The sequence below is a fragment of the Clarias gariepinus genome, chromosome 19, assembly GCF_024256425.1.
Source record: "Clarias gariepinus isolate MV-2021 ecotype Netherlands chromosome 19, CGAR_prim_01v2, whole genome shotgun sequence".
Lineage (NCBI taxonomy): Eukaryota > Metazoa > Chordata > Actinopteri > Siluriformes > Clariidae > Clarias > Clarias gariepinus.
Window position 1 is genome coordinate 26,975,312 of NC_071118.1, and position 16,168 is coordinate 26,991,479.

Below are 16,168 nucleotides of genomic sequence, written 5' to 3' on the forward strand. Positions count from 1 at the left end.
TATTTATTGAAATATCAATTTTTAAACCAATAAGATCAAATAACGCCAAGTTCAAAATAGATCAAATACACGTGCAATTGTTATAACAGGCTTACTTTGTCACTTATCTAGAGCTTTCTTTCAAAGAAGTCGAGTGGCTTATTAACGTGACTGGGGTGTGTTGTCTCTAAGTGTCTTCCTACTTTGTTTGGTCTCATGCTGTCTGCTGCCAGCGGTTCAAGACACAAAACACACACGGGTCTCTCCTCTGCCCCCACCATCCCCACCATGAATCCAAGCGCAACATAGGCATCATCATGTTTTCCTTTCGGCTGGCTTTTTCAGTTGATTAGGCTGATAGTGCTGAATCACCTGCTTTTTTGTGGTCCATGTAACAAATGTATCATTGACGTTATTATGCTCTACATACAGTACGCTACTGACCCGGTTTGTGTCTGTGGTAAAGTTGTCCGCCACACTGGAAACTAGAAATGCCAGACTAGTACTGCCTGATAACACAGAACAAAAATACAGAAACATCAGCATACATATTGGAATAAGTAAAATTACATATATAAATAATATCAAATGTTTCCTTAAATATTGTTCAATTAACATGCCGACGTTAAACCGTTATTGTTGCACTATGGTTCCACTTTTTCTAAATTTACTTGTATTAATGATCAATTTCTTTGCATGTGATTGTTTAGTTTCGAGTATTCGATCTTTATTATCAATAAAGAATAGCATGAATTAGAATAGGTACTTTCCTATTATTTTCCACTAATTCCCTCCCATTCATTGCGCCCCACCTGTCATGTCTGTATTCCCCACTAGTGGGGCGTGCCCCACACTTTGAGAACCACGGAGGTAACATCACAATCAGCCCACAGGAGGAGATATGTTACTTTAAAAATCTAAATGAAAAACGCCCTTATATCATTAAAAAAATAATAATAAATGAATAGGTAATTTAAAAAAAAACAATAACTCATCTCAAAATTTAACAGATGGCGCTGTATATTTTTTATACACGCTTATGAGTGTGCGACTAAAATCTACTTAATAAATGCGACCTCAAGCCTTCATTCCGCACACTTCAAGGTAACGTAAAAATTGTAGTTCATTCCAAAATCCAACAGATGGCGCTGGAAAAAAATTTAAGTGCACTTGTGTGCGCAATTAAATTCCATACTGATAAAGTAGGCAGCAGTATAATATATATTAAAGATTAAAAAATATATATAAGTTATATAAATATGTAAATTATTCAACGATGTATCATGATTCTTTGTTGTGGCAATTCAGGCAATTTACACTGACTCCAAAATTTGTTTATTCGTTTGTTTTTTTAAGTATACATCTTTTCCTTTGATGTGGTACAATGTTGCAGTTCCTCTATAATCCTACAGGTGGTGCTCTCTAAACTTTACAGCAGGCAGCACTGCAGTAGGGGAACTAAAACAAAATCTAAAAACAAAAAATAATAATTAATTTACTTACAGAATCGCAATACAAATCGAATTGGCACCTGAGTATCGTAATAGTATCGTACCAGACCATCCCTGGTGGTTCTCATCCTTAACATTTTTTATATGTAAACACACACACATGCACAGATAAGATAAATAACGTTTAAGACGATCTAACAATTCAGAGACCCTTGTAGTGCGAGACCAAGTTGCCCAGCCCACACCAACTTTTCCATGCCTTTATGTAGCACCCCCATATTTCGCCTTAACGCTGCCTTAGCGCACTGCTGCTGATGACATCACAGCATGTTGAGGCGGTAAAAAGTGAAGTCACAGTCTTTAAACCATAATGGTTTTTAGCAACCAAAAAAAACTTATCATGAAAGTGGGAAATATATATACATTCAATTATTTTGTATTCACACACACACAGTCCACCTTTTTATCTATCTCTTTCTAAGCGCACTCCTCCTACATTCATGACTCAGCGTGCTAAGAGTAACTGGAAACCAGAATCAAAGAAACGCTGAAATGACATCACAGGGATCACGCGTGTGCCACGCCCTGTGATGATACAATGGAGACCTGAGCCGCGTGGGTGACACATTAGATCTGAGAAACCAAAAAAAAGAAAAAGAAAAAAAGTGCTCTCTCATGTTTGTATATTTAACTCAGGGTCACTAGTATGTTTTGTGTCTGAGTAAGACTCCACTCTCAGACCATGGTGCTACTGTATAAGTAAACGCACCCGAGTCTGTCAGCACGCGCCATGCAGGAGTCCTATATTCACATTTGGCCTTTTTTTTTGCAGTCGACTAATTACACGTCCCTCTGACCACAGGCGGAGAATATCCGCTTCTGTCCGTGTTCGTGTCGTCGCTGTTCTCTGCTTGTGTCTCAGCGAGTCTAAAGAACAAGAGTCACGTATCCGGATAACGAGACGTCCAGGAATGACGTGGACACGCTGGAGATCTGAAAAAAAAAAAGTTTAATCCTCTTCTAGTGCACAGGAACGGCAAAAAAGGAAGACGAAACCCTGTGGGTTTCCATGGAAACTCTGACATACAGCCTGATGTCGATATGGTGTAACGGGAAAATCAGGAATTGTGTTTCAATGTTGGAAAAGCATTCCTGGAAAAAAGTGATAATCCTAAAACAACTGGTGTGTGTCATTTCACACGGTGTAGAGTTTAAAACCCTGGATTATTACAATACATCAGCATCACACTGAGTCAACATCACTAACAGTAACGTAGAGAGAAAATGAAAAAAAGATGGAAGGAAGGATGAAAGAGAAAGAAAGGAAAGAAAAATCATAAAGTCAAGAAAAGGAAGAAAGAAAGAACAACATGACATGGAAGGGGAAAGATGGATGAAGAAAGAAAGCAAGAAAAACATGACATTCAAGAAGAGGAAGAAAAGAAGGAAGAAAAAAGGTAAAAAAAATTATGAAAAGTATGAATGGAATGGGGTGAAAGAAAGAGAATCAAGAAAAAGAAAGAAAGAAAGAAAGAAAAAAAAGAAGGAAAAGTAAGTCAAGAAAGGAACATAAAGAAAGGAAACCATGGAAGTCAAGGGAAGAAAGAAAGAAAGAAAGAAACAAAAGGAATTGAAAAGAAAAAGAACAAATGAAGTGTAGAAGAAAAAAACTCAGAAAAGTAAAAGAGAGGAAGAAGGAAAGGAAAAAGGCAAAGGAAGAAAAAGCATGGGTAGAAAGAAAATAAAAAAAGAGAGAAGGAAGGATGAAAGAGAAAGAAAGTAAACCATGGAAGTCAAGGGGAGGAAAAAAGAAAGAAAAAGGAGGAGTAGAAGAAAAAAGAAAAAAACAGGGAAGTAAATGGGAGGAAGAAAGAAAGAAAAAAGGGAAGAAACAAATTAAAGAATGAGTAGATGCAAGATACAAGAGAAAAAAAAAGAAAGAAAGAAAGAAAGAAAGAAAGGATGAAAGGAAGGAAGGATGCAAGAGAAAGAATGAAAGAAAGAAAGTAAAAGAAAGTGAAAGGAGGAAGGATGCAAGAAAAAGAAAAAACATGGAAGTCAAGAGAAAGACAAAAAAGAAAGAAAGACAGAAAGAAATGAAGGAAGAATATAAAAAGAAAGGAAAAGAAAGTGAAGGAAGGGTAAAGAAAAAAAAAACAAGGAAAGAAAGACTAAAGAAAATTTACTTGTTAAAAAAATTGCACCATTTTTTTAATTTATGAGGAAATCTGATTCCAGTCAGAATGTAATAAAACTGAATAACTTTCTGTAATATTTCAGAAACATGCACCGTCTGAACACTCATAAATAAAATCTCTCAAATAAAAAACACATTTTATCCTCCTTTTTTCCCCCAACATTCTGTGTTCAGTCGTTTCCCCGTTTCCCCTCACGCACATTCCCTAGGCTTTTTTAAAAGCCCATATATGGCAGTGATTGGGCGTGGCTTATTAAATCCTGGCTGAATCTGTTGCACTGCGCTGAGGTCTTTATTTGCATGGCGAGCTAATGAATTTCTGAAGTGTCCACTTCCACTCCAAACCCACACACAGCAAAAGGATAACCTCCTCAAGAACAATCAGACACTGTCTGTGAAAACTAACACCTGACTGACATCGCTGACAACACGCAGAACCCGAGATCTGAAGCCATGCAGCACTTTCTAACCCCCCCCTACACACACACACACACACACTTCCTCCTCCTCATATTGCCCTCAGTCACAATCTTTATACAAAGCTTTAGAGAAGTCAGTCTTGTGCATGTCGGGGGCTTTAAAGCTCTCGTCTCGTGTGTCCGTAAACCCCCCCCCCCATCTGTGTCACCGTTGCCTGGGAAACCCTTTGAAGTCTTAGATACCTTAATAAGATGTTCTTAGATCTAAAACTGGGCGGAGTCATCATGAGGACAATTTAAGCACAGACACAGTGCTCTGCAACGGACAACCGTAAGAGACTTACTTAATAATTTAACACAACACAACACGCACACACACAGGTGCTCTAGATGGTGTTTTCCAGCTCATCCACAAGTTTATAGCAACGAACAGATACACAAGCCGGTGCGATGACGTCCACGCCTCTTCTCGTTTATTTACCCCTAAACTCTCTCTCTCTCTCTCTCTCTCTCACTAATGCAATGTTTTCATAACAGAGCTCATGTTCACTCACCACCTGTGCAGGCATCCTGATGGGAAAAATAAAACAACAGATGCCCAAATGCATCCTGGGATTTAAAAAAAAATTCCAGAAGGAAAAAAAATAAAGAAGAAGAAGTAGATCTTTCCCGGGGAGAAGTGCTGACGTTCCTGGTCTAACAGTCGAGTAGGGATCTCCTGAGCGAGAGATGTGTGAACACACACACACACTTACACACACCCTTCTCCCTCCCCCACGTGGGTGAAGGTTACTCCAGCAGAAGGAAAAGCCCTGACTGAAGACACGAAGAAGAACGAGTACAAAATGTCAGACAATTAAAAAAAATAATAAAATAAAAAAGGAAGGAAAAAAAGCTTTTAACCTCTACTGCTCACTTTCCCTTTTCCTCTCTCTCCCTTTCCTTTCTCCTCTTTCACGGCTAAGCCATAATGGAATATGTAATCGGGAGAGACGTCTGCAGCGGAGAGACAGAGAACTGCATCGCTTCACACACATGTGCAGGGTTCAGAGGGGAGTCGCTGTGACAGCTTTAGACAAAAGCACTCAGATCAGCTGCTGTGTGTGTGTGCGTGTGTGTGTGTGAGAGAGAGAGAGAGAGAGAGAGAGACAGACAGACAGACAGCGACAGAGAGTCACAAAGAGAAAGAGGGTGACATACAGAAAGACGTGACAATCAGAGAAAGAGAGGGGCACAAAGAAAGGGAGCGAGAATAAAACACAGGGATAGAAAGGATAGAGAGAGAGAAAGACAGCGACACAGATAGCGAGGGTCGAACATGCAGCAAAAAAGGCATGTAGAAAGAGAGAGACACACAGAGAATTGAAGACACCGTGAGACAACGAGATAAAGAAAGAGACAGACTCCAGATACAGCGAGAGAGACACTGACAGAAAAAAAAACAGATCAAGACTGACAGAAGAAGAAAGACAGATACTGAGACGAAGAAAGAGAGAACAGAGAGAAATACAGAGAGACGAAGAGAATGAGACATGGTGAGACAGACATGATGAGAAAAACATAGATAGAGAGAGACAGACACTCCAGAGTAAGAAATAGAGGGGGGGAGAGAGAGAGAGACAGACAGACACTCCAGAGTAAGAAATAGAGGGAGAGAGAGAGAGAGAGAGAGAGACTGACGGAGAAAAACAGATCAAGACTGAAAGAATGGGACAGACATGTATAGACAGACAGATACTGAAAAAAGGAGCTGAACAGAGAAAAAGAAAACAGAGAGATGAAGAGAATGAGACACGATGAGATAAACAGATATAGAGAGACTCCAGAAAGAAAGAGAGAGAAACTGACTGAGATAAACAAAGGTCAAGACTAAAACCTAAGAAGAGAATAAGACATAGTGAAACAGATACAGAGAAAGAAGGAAAGAGAAATACAGAGAGACAAACATGTAGAAAGAGATAATAGAGAGAGAAAAATCAGAAAGCAAGACTGACAGAAGGAGAGACAAAAAGAAAAGACAGACACTGAGACAGAGAGACAGCCAAAAACTGTAAAAAATAAATGATGAATCATTAACCTGCATTTATGATTAACAGACTGATCTCTCCATCATTTCATCACAAGACCAGAACATCGGCACTTATAATGAAATCACGACTCAAATAAAGAAAGGAATAAAATGTGGAACATCTTACCGCGTACTTTAATGTACTAATCGTTGAGAGATCTGTCCAGCCATGTAGCTCTACTCTTACACACTCCACTGAAAAATATCAACAAGCAGCAAGAACACACACTCCTTTACCTGGGCCCGTGTGCACTTTGTATGTTTGTGTTGTTTTTGTTCTTGAGCTGCAGCTCAAAACACCAGCCCGAAGTGTTTTCACCTGCAACGAGGGCGGGGCAAAAACAAAGCCTGGGACGTCTACACACGTGACCTCGTCAAACAGCGTGGGGTTGGAATGACGTGACACTTTCCCCAACATCCATCACGATAAATGTGCTCTTATCATCCTAAACGATGCATCAGCTGAATCTTGTGCTCTGAATCAAATCTTAATTGATTCTTTTGATTCGGTTGCAGGTGCGGACGAGTGTAAATAAAAAAAAAAAAACGCCATGAATACGACGACGGAGAAAGTGCAAACTGCAAGTGCTTCTATACCTCGCATCTCTCTTTTCTGTCTAAAACTCTAGCGCACACTGTGTTTCCGAAGCAATATTTAAGGAATCTGTGAATTTTACACCATTTGTAGGTTTACCGAGAACAAGTTAAAAAGTATTACTTGAGTCACATGAAAACGATTAAATTGCAGAACTCGTCTAATGAAAATGAATACGATCCGGACTCACATTCACGGGCTATTTCGAAAGGAGCGATTCAGAGTTGAATCACTATCTCACTCCGTGTAGGCGTTTAGGCTTTGAATCAATTTGATTGAAAAAGGACATGGTTCAATAAAGTCGATAGCACAGGGAAAGTGATTGGACTCTGAATCAACTCAATTGAATAAGACATTTTGAATTCTTAATGTATTTGCAGCAGTGCAATTAAATCCAAACTCTCTGCGTTTGATTCACATCCTAATTACATCCAGTTGAATCGCTTTTATGTAGGGCTGAGACGATTCCTCGAGTACTTTGATTGCAAAAAATGATTGAGGCAAAATCTTCTGCCTCGAAGCTTCTTTTAAATAACACTGAAAGCTTGCGTTGTGTTTTTGCGCAATTATTTGTTTGGCGTGACACAGTGCGCTTCCGGATGCAAGCCGCCAGTAAACACAGACGAAGAAGAAGCGTTTACGTTATCCACAAAGCGGAAGAAGACGCAAACAGTTTTTTTTTTTTCATTGGAGGGAGCATTCTGTTGCAAAATAGAAGGGAGCGATAAAATTGAATTAAAATTTATTTTAATGTGTGCCTTAGTTTATTTTGATACTATAAGTCATTTAAAATACCTTTTTTTTTATCTGAAGAAAAGGCTTTAAAATAAGAATGTATGGCACTTAATTCATCTCAGGCAACTTTAAGCTGCTCCTTGTATTGTGTATAATGACCTTTTACTCGATTAAATTTTCGTAGAATACTGGATTACTAAACTATTCGATAGCTAAGCCCTACTTTTATGTTGCATGCGACTCAACACTCAGGCGCACCAATCCTTACTGATTCGAGGTGTGCCTGAACACGCCTGCTGCCTAAAGAACCCGAAAAAAACCCTCCACAATCCAATTCTTTATTCCCAGTCCTCTATTCCCTGCTTTCCCTAAATCCGATTCTCTGCAATTAGCTACAACCTCTATTCAGATCAATAACCTTGCAAAATCGTTCTGGAAGAGTGAATACGGCTTCCGAATCGGTTTTGTTCACGCACCGTTTAGATGACAGGTCAAAAAAGTCAATTGTGCAGAAGTGCTTGCCCCGTCCACACTGGTCCTCCTAATCCAACCCCCATCCACCGCGCTGCGTGTTTTTATTAAAGGAAAGGCTGAAAGCGTGGAACGTTGACAACACATTCCAGCGCACGCTCACAAATATTTCCACTGGACCGGCTCTTGGCGGCGGCATTGTGCGCAGACGTGGGCCAGCTCTTCCAGGCCAATAAAAAGACGATTATCACCACGCGTGATCTGACATTTAATTCATCATGATTAGAGTTCCTTAAGGACAGTTCGATTGAGGATTGATGGCCCTGTTGCACAGGCAATGAGCTCCAGTGATGAATAAAACACTGTGAGTGCAGCCTGACATGTCGACACCCTGATCTAATTAGCGACGGTTTTCTGGAACAGCTACAAATCCAGCTCCTGCAATCACTTGCATTAGTAAAGCTAGGACTAGGCGTTCCCTCATCAGCCTCTCATCTCTCACGGGAGGTTAATGATAAAAAAAACTGTTTCAAAGCTGCTCACACTGGAGACTCCTTACAAAAATGTTAAACAAACATCTCCTGATTAAGCTGTTACCAATCAGAAATGAAAAAAAAAAAAGTTTTTTAATGTAGATGTACTGTAGGTCGCTTTAGAGAATGGTGTCTGCGGGTGTGGAACTAGCTACGGTGTCTTCTTAGCAGGGGTTAAAGTTCAGGTCAATAAATTGTGGCAGTCTGCGTGTGCGCATGCGTCCTACGTGACAAAAGAGACAGGTTGAAACAAGGCCAGGTCGTGTCATCTCTCCTCCCCCCTTCTCCTACACCGCTTTTAGGTCTTCATGTTGCAAAAACGATGTCGACCCAAACCGTAATTCTGGCACAGATTTTTTTACTTTTTCCTGCAATGCCGTCACACAGGGGAGGAGGAGGATGAGAGCAATAAAAACCCATCTTTATTTTTTTGGTTTATATACACGATGTGTGTTAAGAATGCAGACGCATCATTTCCATGCGAGTTCTCACTTCTGGTTAAGTCATCGAGTTTTCCCCCCACGACGAGCCACAAAATCTAATTTCCATTCGTCGCTCATAAATCGTGGGCTGTGCGCGAATGTCAGGCCGTATTCCACGTATCATCAGAGGATTTAAAACATAGCCTGGAGGTCTTTCTACCAGGGGTCTTTCTCTCTCTCTCCAAGTGTTTTATGACACAAGGACGCTCCATGTTTTGTTAGTGTTTTCATTTCACAAAAAAACACTTTAAATTCCAGACGCGTCACCCAGACGCACTTTCTTCAACGACCTGGTAAATGTGCTATGGATATACAGATATAAATTAATGAATGACTAAATAAATAAATAAAAGGTCATAGATTAAATAATGCTCATACTAAGTAAGGAATAAAAACTTTTGAGTGTTCTATGATAGAAAAATAACCAACCACATGGGGGCGGAGTTACAGTTAATTATAACACAACACATCCAAAGCGTTCCTCTAATTCAACAGCGATTTTGTCAGCGATTTTGTCACAACTAAATAATTTGCATTATTTAAAAAAATGCCACAATGTATTTTTTAATATGTCTATATCTACTACAAGTCTTAGGCTTAAATAAAATAATGCAGCTTGTAATGTTACCGAAAAAAACCTTGACAGTCCTGTCATGAGCATTTAGTTATAAGCACTGGCACTGGAGACTCCTTCCATAAATGCTAAACAAACATCACATAAAAGAATAATAATTTTTAAAAAAGTGAGTATATCAAAACATTTATACCTGTTTATATGTAGGATCTACTGTTACTATGGAAACAATAACATCTGTAAAAGTGCCCTCATTTAGAATGAGTCATCTGGTGTCATGCATTAATTATTTACATTACAGAATGGAGAATTTAAATAAGCTACTGCCATTAAAGACTCGCTTCAGGAGTAGTGTTTCCACGTAAAAGGAACAAATCATAAAAGTAGATTAGTAGACAACGACACATAAAAATCTATTGTTTAATCTGACTTAATTTAATCTGATTTAACCCCGTCCGTGGAGCTCGGACAGACGAGTGTGTCATGCGAGCATGAAGTCTTGAAGCCCATACGTTGGTTTAGAGATTCCTTCAAATCTAATCAAATCAGACTTCTTTTCCAGGACTCGTAACCCAATCAGTGCTGAAACAAGGCCAAGTCTTTTGAGTTAAAAAATTCATGATGTTCCTAATGGCACTGGACGTGGAGTGGGATCCCAGAATGCATCTGTGTAGGCCTCGTGCTTCTAACGGAGCTCGTTAAACTGTTTACTTATGTAACAGCTGAAGCTGTGGTAAAAACTTCCAGAAGGTTGGCATTACAGTTGGGTAAACAGGCACTCATGTAGCCCTTATCTCTACTGCTTTTTACACAAACTCGCTGTTTGGAAAGCAGACGTTCCCATGGACCACTGCGATCTTTCCTCCTCATGCCAAAATCTCATCATTGTGAGTCGACTCAGAAAAAAAAAGGAAAAAAAAAGAAAATAGCCCAAAACATTCTTTACATCTTATATGCACAAGGTATATTTTTCTCCATTAGTCTGATTTCATCTAGGGCGGAGATCTATCTAAAAATATCATAATAACGTTTTTACTATCCAGCGTTGTCATGGTAACCTGGCTCTCATTGATCGCGCTGGATGATTTTTTTTTCTCTCGCCTCGTCCTAATCCTTGGTTTAAAAAAAAAAAAAAAAAAAAAAAAAAACAGCATTAAAACAAAAAGGTTATTATAATAATAATAAAAATGGCACAGCTCTGGAAACTCAATGTTTGATCACATGATCGCTCTCTCTTTCGCTCGCTGTCAATCTCTCTCTCTCTAAAATTGCTTGTTATTAGAGGAAAAACCTGGCCTGAGCAGTGTACGGCAAGCCAACAAAGATAAGAGTATTTATCAACAAAGAAATCAAAACAGCTTTAAATAAAGGATAAATAAATTACAATCCTGTAATCTCTACGCTGACTTTGCATAAAAATAAATTCATTTAAACAACCAGTGTACTAAATGGTAGTTTTCTGTAGCATAAATAAATTTAAATGAAATGTTACCATAATTCTGGGTGATATTAAACCCTTTTTGCAAGACATTTCAAGTTCTCTACACGAGAATTAGCGCTGATGACATTGTCAAATTGTTGCGCTGTAATAAAAACTCAAATAAAACAAATAAAACTTGCTGCTAAATTAAAACAAAAATAATCGCACCCTGTGAAGAAAAGACAAGATTCGGTGTACAAAAACCTCACGTCACCACAAAATGTTTTTTTGTTTTTCTACAAAGCTTTTTTTTTTTTTTACTGCACAATTGTTTTTGTTGAAAGAAATTAAATTAGCTAAATTATACAATAAAATCGTAAAACACACTTTTGAACTTTTGTGACCTGCTGATGTGCAAAATAAATATGGGGCAACTAAAAAAAATTCAGGGGAGGACAAACAAACAAACAAACAAACAAACAAACAAAAAAAACCTGAAGTCCTGAACACAGAGCTCTAGCATCCTTCACCTGAAGTCTCACTTGGGACGAGAAGCTGATTGCGTATTAAAACCTGCTGTGGTGACGTTACACGTTGAACAAAATGTGCATGAACAATAGCTTCCTGCTAACAACAAACACTCTGCATATATTTCATGGTGTAGCATTACAAAAATGTGAAAGTCTAACAGAGCTTAAAACCGTTTAGGAACAGCTAAACTTTAATAACCACGTGGTCTGAGGAGTTTTGCCAAACGCGTTGTTACAAGCTAAACGCTGAAACCGGCCTTTGTGGTTCCCTACGTTGAGGTTTGTAATTTGTCTAATAATGGATGCGGCTGGCCCTGGAGCGAGGACAACGGGGCATCTTTAGAGCAGCGGGTACTTTCCAGCATTGTAACAGAATAAGGGCACACACCTGTCTCATCGCTGCTGTTCCCACTACTCTCTGTACACACACTAAAAGACGCTGGCAAAGTGACACAAAGCCCGCCTCTATTCAGTAGAGAAAGAGACACTGAACTTGTGCCTTTTCCTGGCTAAATAAAGTGAGAGAAAGGAGAGTTAAGTCGCTCTCACCTGATCGTATTCGCCTAAACTGACTCTGGAGCAGGGCTCAGCTCGCTGTGCCCTTTTTTTCGTTGAGATAATTTTTTATTAACACGTGATTACTGGTGGATCGAAATGGTGTGATGACGCCCCTTTACAGAAACATCCCACCTTGATTTTACAGACTGATTACAGTCTGATTAAACCCAATCGTTTTTAACAAAAAATGTGTGTTAAATTTTCTACTTTTATATGACATCATTACAGGATAAAAATAAAAAGAGGGTGGAGAGAGATGACAATTGGCATCATCACTCCTCAAATCATAAACACCATTTTTAGGGTGTGTTCTGATTAGCTAGGAAAATGCACATTCACAAAGGGACAGGGCAGATTGAGGGTGGAAGCGCCTATGCGTTTAAAAATAGCTATGCATCTATAAACAGTGCATCTGAAAGAGGAGTGAAAAAGAAGGATAATCTGAAATATATCTCAGCTGAAAACACCACTAAGACTAAATGTTAACTTGTTAAGAAGGAGTTTGATATGACCCCTTTAATGATCCCGGTATTTGTTCTGAGCCACGATTGAAACTTAAAACCTGCCTGTGACTAACCTGAAATGTACATCTACTCCTGATATTTAACCAAATCCTAGTTAATTATTTTTAAAAAATACACTGACATTACTTTTTTGGAAGTCGGTACTATTTTGCGCAAAAAAAAAAAATTTGGTGTAACCTAAAACTAAAAGGTTTAGTTTGTTAGCTGTGATGAATTTAACTAACAAAAACAGCACAATACATTTTGATCTGAACTTTCACACTTGTGCACCAAATGTTCTACTTACCTGCTTCCTGTTACAGGACTACTTGTGTATTATCCTTTTCCCACCTCTTCGTGTGGTTGGGATTGTTAGATTGTTAGAAATTAACACCACTGGCAACCTTTGAGAAGGTGTGTTGAGTCCATCGTGGGGGTTTTTACCCTGGATTTGTGTGAAACACTATCTCATAGATTCTAAGGCTAATGGTTAACTACTTAACAGAGCATACAGAAATGTAAATCAAAAAAAAAAAGGGGGGGGACAGGTCTGTTTGAGCCATGGACAAAAACTACACCAACCTGAGTGGCCTTTTCAGAACATAAAAAACTAGCAGAACAAACACAGAAACTAGAGACTCCTTCTTTTGTAAAATCTCACCACAATGTTTCAATCCTATTAACCAACATCATAAAGTATTCTTCATCCTCTCAGTAAAACTCCAGTGACCTGAAACCAGCTGTGATCATCGATTAGCTAGTCGATGTTGTCGTGTTGAGTTAATGGTATACCAGGCGTCCTTTTGGCTGCTAGCGTTCTGGATAACATGAGACACGTTACATTGCCTCTGTGTGAAAATAAAAAACGTAAAAAACTAAGTCAAGGACATGCTATTGACATTAAAACACAGGCCTCGCCTCATCAAAATAAACCGCCTCGGGAGGGGAATCCGAGGGACGTGAACTCGATGTGGAAAGACGAGCACAATGGCATGCGCTCTAATTAACTTTCAAGTGACTAGAACGATGAATGGAACAAAGGGTCAAGGGCCGTGAATAAGAACGAATCATCCGGTGAATAAAGCAGGAACCAGACGGCATAGGCCGAATCCCGAATCAAATTTCCAACTTGGAAAAACGAGATAAAAATCAAGCTTGAGCTCAAGCTTTTTTTCTCTCTCTCTCTTGTCTTTTTTTTCCTTTGGAAACTCACACGCTGATGAGTTCCATGGACTTTTCCTTGGAAAATATGCAAATTCATCCCTGGGACAAGTTAAGTGGATCCTGAACATATCAAAAGTTAAAACTGGTCAGATGTCTTTAAAAGTTTTAATCTTATAAGTTAAATAACCTTCAGGTTATTAAGGTCTTAAAAAGGTCCCAAATAATAACCACAACATGTTAAAGAATTTTTTTCAAGACGTGTATAAAAGGAGTCTCCAGTGTCAGCGCTTTTTGTACCATCCACAGAAATGATTGCTCTGCCCTCCCCACTCCCCTGCTGGCCAGCGTTCACATTATTTTCGCTCTCGGTTCTTGAATACGCTTGGGTATTTACTCTTTCCGATACTGCAGATGGCTTAAAATTGGTTTACCGGCTGCCGTTAAACACAAGAGAAGAAGAAAACGAGAAAATTACCTTTCGCGCTATGCCTGATATTACTGACATTTCGTGAAAAAAAATTGTCAAGAGCGACGCTCTTGCGTGCCTTCCCATTTTACAACCATGGCTGTGTAGGCCATAGGATAAAATTGGCAGAGATTTCGGAGGGGGCAGATGGCACTGATGACTTTGCGTCTAAACAGCGATCTACTTCAATTGTCAGGTACGACTGGCCTCCACATTTAGATTTTGATTAGATCCATGTCTGGAACCAGCTTTTATAGCGAACTCGGGGACGGTTCCCGGAACGATTGTGTTCTCACTGATCAACACGAACTAGACTTTGGTCTATTAAGTGTTCTTGGAAATGATCCTGGGGTCCTAATGCACCACAAAATGTTGTGGTATTAGTGGAAGGAAACACATCAGGTTATTGGAGAAAAATCAATCACAACAAACCACCTTGTTATTGATTAGTTTCCTACAACACCACATCCTGAATGTTTTATAATAGATCTGACTTCTTTTTTTTCCGCAAGGAAAAACTAAACCTGACTCGACCATGCAAGTGTCTAATGGTTATCCTTTGGGTAACGTTTCTTTTTTTTTTTCACCAAAATTTTCCCAGGATTTTACAGATATTTAGTCGTAGCCAATTCCGGCACTCCTGCATTAGGCTTCACAAACAGAAACAGACATGTTTTCCGATTCCTGGTTTCTGGTCCATCGCAGATGTCAAATAAACCATAGAATACGGATAACACGTAAAGGACTCAGGTGCGATGTTCTGGTCATGTCTGTGAGTTTGTTCTTCTCGTCCAGACACGCTCCTGCATGGCAGAAATGCAAACCTTGAAATGAAAGTTTAGAGATGACACAGACCCCTGGTTGGTTTGGCATTAGTAATATCTGACATGACCCAGAAGACAGATGGAAAGATGAACCAGATGCGTCTGTTTTGCAGTATTCGTCACGTAAACAGGTTATAACACGACAAACTGGAGACGCTCACGGCCTTGTTAAACTCATTTACAGGACATGGTGTCGTAAAACAGTATTATTTTCCTATACTGACACTCACTCTGATGTGTTTTATTCCTCTTACGCCACAGGACTTTGCACTTGTCCACGCTTTTGGACGAGTCTGACTTTCCTCACAGGTTGAATTGCTTTCAGTTCGAGTTAAAGCCCTCTAAACACACACCTTGAGCACTCACACTACCCCAGCGCGCACACACACACTCCTGACACAGAGCCTTTTGTACTAGTTTCAATAAAGGGGTCGGTAATTTATGTGAAAAACACCCTGAATGACCTTTAAATCCCGGACAGAAGGATAGTCAATGGTTTTAAACAATAAACTGACGCAAAAATATCCCTAAAACCAGAAAAAAAATCGAAAAATCATCCGAATTTTACATTACCTCAGGAAAAAAAAACTGTATTAGCCAGTTAGCTAGTTGAGACACATAACTGTTGTTATGGCAACCGAAAATACCTCAGGAGAGAGAAAAATCACCCCGAGATACTACAAACACAGTTCTGAATTAATAAACCGTACACAAACTGGTCTTTACTGCAGCCTATTTCTATATTAATGTCGCTATATCTATATTAATGTCGCGAAAATAAAGAAAGAAATAAAATGAAAACCGTTTAATTAAAAAAAAAAACGCTGCGCGTGAGCACCCAGTCAGTAACAAGTGCACGCGAGCTCAAAGTCCAACTAACACCAGCTCGCGCGCAGCTCCTCCTCAAGTTATTTATAAAAACTGAAATACATCAGAAACAGTACAAACAATACAAGCCAAAAACCCACGCTAGAATAAAATCTTAAATAAGCCATAAATATCGTCACTAACCTGGTGATTAAAACGCGTTTTCCGATATCCACTGGCGATTTAAAACGGCTCGCGCTCCCTTGGCGTAAGCGTGACAAGTTAGCGCGAGCGAGCGACTCAGCATGGCGGAGTGGATTCAAACCAGGGTTGCCAGATTGGACATAAATCTAACACATGATGGTGAATTTCTTTCTTCTCTTTTTTTTCTT

At 39.3% G+C, this 16,168-nt stretch overlaps 1 protein-coding gene across 3 annotated transcripts in view; it reads right to left on the reverse strand.

Moving 5' to 3' along the window:
- Positions 1-16,072, reverse strand: part of sema4d (sema domain, immunoglobulin domain (Ig), transmembrane domain (TM) and short cytoplasmic domain, (semaphorin) 4D) — a 60,403-nt gene extending 44,331 nt beyond the window's left edge. The window contains exon 1 of one of the 3 annotated variants that reach the window (XM_053478545.1): positions 15,981-16,072. The gene's annotated coding sequence lies outside the window, so the exon portion shown is untranslated. Of the gene's footprint in view, positions 1-423; positions 460-4,600; positions 4,798-15,980 lie in introns of those variants that run through there. The other 2 variants (XM_053478547.1, XM_053478548.1) reach the window with 2 other exon arrangements.
- Between the last annotated feature and the right edge of the window lie 96 nt (positions 16,073-16,168).